At 41.8% G+C, this 4,213-nt stretch overlaps 1 pseudogene; it reads right to left on the reverse strand.

The window, feature by feature from the left end:
• Positions 1-506: 506 nt before the first annotated feature.
• On the reverse strand, positions 507-1,253 carry LOC131274486 (acidic leucine-rich nuclear phosphoprotein 32 family member B pseudogene; annotated as a pseudogene).
• Between the last annotated feature and the right edge of the window lie 2,960 nt (positions 1,254-4,213).

Raw genomic sequence — 4,213 nt, forward strand, 5'->3', positions numbered from 1 at the left:
AACAAGAAGAAACACAGATTCCCGTGCCCCTGACAACAACAGAAGTGGACAAAGAAGAACACCCAGCAGATAGGCACAGAGAACAGACAACTGGGTGGGTGGGGAGGAGGAAAAGGGGAGAGAAAAAAAGAAACAAATCTTCTTAAAAAATATTTTTTTACAAAGCTTCTTTTGTTGTACAGAAAGTAAAAATGCTGTTACAACCTCAGTGTTGCTGGTAGCCATGTGTTGTTAGGAATCACCAACGCAGTTAGCCATGCTAGAGCAAGTCTTACATGAAAACATAACAGTGTTTACAGTTTTGTTGGGGTGAGGTCCCCAAGATTGGTAGAAGATTTCCCAGAGGGACTAAATGGAGGAAGGCGGAATGTCACAAGAACTATTCTCTGGCTTTTTCGGTGGGTTTCCTGGGGCTTATAACACAGCTACTGTTTTGTTTTTTTTAAAAACAGCTACCAAATCCAAAGGAGCAGTCCAACCAATACTGAACAGTTCTTTTTTGCAGGTTATTCGGAGTCTTGATTATCTTCTCCTTCATTTTCTGTTTCTCTCTTGCTCTTTTCGCCTTTCCTGCTTTCTTTCTCCTCTTCATCCTCATCCTCATCCTCATCCTGGTCATCTTCATCTTCATCTTCACCATGGTGTGCAAATTCTTCTTCCTCCACACTGACTTCATCTTCCTCCCCTTCCACATCTTCGTCTTCATTTTCATCCTCTTCATCCTCAAATTCTTCATCTTCACCATCCTCATCCTCCTCATCTTCTCCTTCGTCCTCCTCCTCATCCACACCATCCACTTTGGCATTTGGAGGGGGAGGGGCTCCCGGTCCTCTTGGTCATCGCCATCCAGGTAGGTCAGCTGTGGCAGGACCCTGAAGATGCTCTTGCCATAGTCATTCATGTTGGTGACCTCATAGTTAAACAGATCCAGGCTCTTCAGGCAATCCAACATTTTCAAAAGTTCCAAGGTGCTGATATCTTTCAGTTTACTTCCATTTAAGTTTAGATGTGTAAGAGAAGTTTTTTCTGCTAACATGTCCAGACCTCCAAAGATTCTGTTGTCATTGAGCTCAAGTTTTTCAACATAGGTAGTTTGGGGAGCTTTGAAACTGAAATCAAGCTTACATTTATTAAGATGAGAAACTCTAAGTTCACAAATTCAGCTGTTAAGCCCTCAATTTTCCCATCATTTGATTTGCACTTGTGAAGGACAAGTTCCTCAGATCCAGGTGGAGCCTTCTTTTCATGTCCATGGTTTCCACTTTCCAATCTTCAAACTTAAATTTCCTTGGCAGGGGCGGAGTGGATAGAGGGAACACAGCCTCCTCAGCGGAGCCCTTGGGGAGTGCTCTTGGTGGAGGCGTGGGGCAGAGCAGGACAGCAGGTGGGGGGTAGGGCAAAAGGAGCACTTAGAATGAAAATTATAGCAATAAATGATTTTATTTTAAAAAAAAAAGAGCTAAAATCAAAGACCTAACTGCATACTTGGAGAAACTAGAAGCCAAATTCAGCATGTAAATACATTACCTTACCACCAGCATGGGACGTGACTCCCAGGAATGAGCCTCCCTGGCAACAAGGGATTACTACCAATCACTAATTGGTGGTGAAGCTAGAGAGAGACCTTGAGTAAAAGGGTCAACTCAGACCAGGAGAATATCTCAGCCTACATGTAGGATCATATGTGAAAAATTCCTTTTTGACTTTGAATGAAAGGAGGAAATGGCAAAGACAAATGAGTTTATATGGCTAAAAGTCTTCAAAAAAGAGTCAGGGGGTCCTCAGAGAGGTCATGTTTATGCACAACTAAGCAAGACCCCAGAGACAGCCAAAGTTGATACAACCCCAGGTACTGGTTCTTCTGAGGGCTATGGAGATCCATAGGTTCTGTGGTCATGGCAGATGGCTTTGGAGTTTTGTGTCATGTCAGTGGGCCCTACTTTGGAACTTATGTTCCTGAGTGTGATGCAGCTGGACTCAGATGTGACCTTTCTACACATGCCGCTCCTGTCACTTTTACTGAACCTGTGGTTGGTGCTGAGGTTGGCGTATACTCAGAAGACTTGAATCTCTGGACTGGCCATGTGCCAGCTGGGCCCTGAGCCTCAGTGCAGTTGCCACTCCTACTCTCTGGTTCTTTGGACTTACCCATGTCAGCTAACAGGGAGGTGAAGGTGGTCAACCACTACATCTGGGAACTGAGTTTGCCTATAACTGCAAGTAGGAAAATTGTGTTCAACAACCATGTGAGATCTAAGACCCCTGTGGATATAGAGGTGGAGTGAACATCGCCATCCCAGAGTCCACAGGATGGAGGAATAAAATGTGGATTACAGTGGACTTACTGGCATTCTACTATAGAACTATTGTGACTAGTAATGCCAGAATTTATAGGATTGATGTGGAGAAAGTGGCCATGCTTTCTGCTGAGGGCAGGGAGAGGCAGGAAGAGATGTGATGTTGGGACATTTTTGGAACTTGGACTTATTCTAAATGATATTGCAGGGACAGTTGCTGGACAAGATATATCCTGCCATAACCCACCAAATATACTGAGGGAGAGTGTAACCTACAATGTAAACTATTATCCATGCGATGCAGCAATGCTCCAAAATGTATTCCCCAAATGCTATGAATGAACCTCAATCAATGATGAAAAAGGTTGTTGATGTGGGAGGAGTGAGGGGAGTGGGGGGTGGGTTATATGGGAACCTCTTATATTTTTTATTGTAACAGTTTTCTGATCTACATAGCATCAGAAAAGTATAATTAAAAATAAAAATTAAAAAAATACAAACGAATTGCTAAGCAAGCAAATCTAAGGAAATAACAAAGATTAGAGCAAAACAAAATGTAATTGAAAATAAAATAGCCCTAGAAATATAAAAAGACTGCTTGTTAGTTAAGACTAATATAATTGATGCCCCCTTAGCCAGACTAACATAGAAAATGGAGGAAATGTAAATAAATAAAATTTATAAAAGAAACAAGAGTGGTGATATCACCCCTGAGCGCACAGAAATAGAGTATCATAAGATGATTCCTTGAGGCAGCAGACTTGGCCCAGTGGTTAGGGCATCCATCTACCACATGGGAGGTCCACGGTTCAAACTCTGGGCCTCCTTGACCCATGTGGAGCTGGCCCACATGCAGTGCTGATGTGCACAAGGGGTGCCATGCCACGCAGGAGTGCCATGCCATGCAGGTGTGTCCCCCGTGTAGGGGTGTCCCCTGCATAGGGGAGCCCTACGCGCAATGAGTGCACCCCATTAAAGAGCCACCCAGTGCAAAAGAAAGTGCAGCCTGCCCAGGAATGGCACTGCACACACGGAGAGCTGACACATCAAGATGATGCAACAAAAAGGAAACACAGATTCCCGTGCCACTGACAACAACAGAAGCAGACAAAGAAGAAGATGCAGCAAAGAGACACAGAGAATAGACAACTGGGGTGGGGGTAGGGAAGGGAAGAGAAATAAATAATAAATAAATCTTAAAAAAAAAAAAAAAGATTCTTAGAGAAATTGTATGCCAAGAAGATAGATAACAGCTGAAATGGGAAAACTTATAGAATCACACAAATAACCTACACTGAGAAAAGAAATTGATGATCTCAGACCAATCACAACTAAGAGATTAAATTAGTCATTAGAAACCTCAAACCAAGGAACATCTAGGACCAGATGGCTTCATGGGTAAATACCACCAATCATTCCAGAAAAAAACACCCACATTAAACCTGCTTAAATGCTTCAAAGAAATAGAAGTGGAGGGAATATTGCATAAACATTGTACGATGCCAAAATCGCCCTAATACCAAAGTCACATAAAGATGCCACAAGAATACTATAGGCTTGCCTCTCTAATGAATCTGGATGCTAAAGTCCTCAACAAAATACATGCTAATCATATTCAACAATATATCAAATGAATTATACACCATGATCAAGTGGGTTAAACATCAGAAAGTCAATGTAATACACCACTTTAAAAAAATTGAAAAAACACATTATCATATTTATTGATGCAGAAAAAGCATTTGATGAAATACAGCATCCTTTCTTGATAAAAACATTTCAAAATATAGAAGGAGAAGGAAACTTCCTCAACATGACAAAGGGTATATATGGAAAAGCCACAAGTAACATCATACTCAATGGTGGAATGCTAAAGAATTTCCTTCTTAAGATCCATCACAAGAAAAGGATGACCA

This window comes from Dasypus novemcinctus, chromosome 19 (genome assembly GCF_030445035.2).
Source record: "Dasypus novemcinctus isolate mDasNov1 chromosome 19, mDasNov1.1.hap2, whole genome shotgun sequence".
NCBI lineage: Eukaryota > Metazoa > Chordata > Mammalia > Cingulata > Dasypodidae > Dasypus > Dasypus novemcinctus.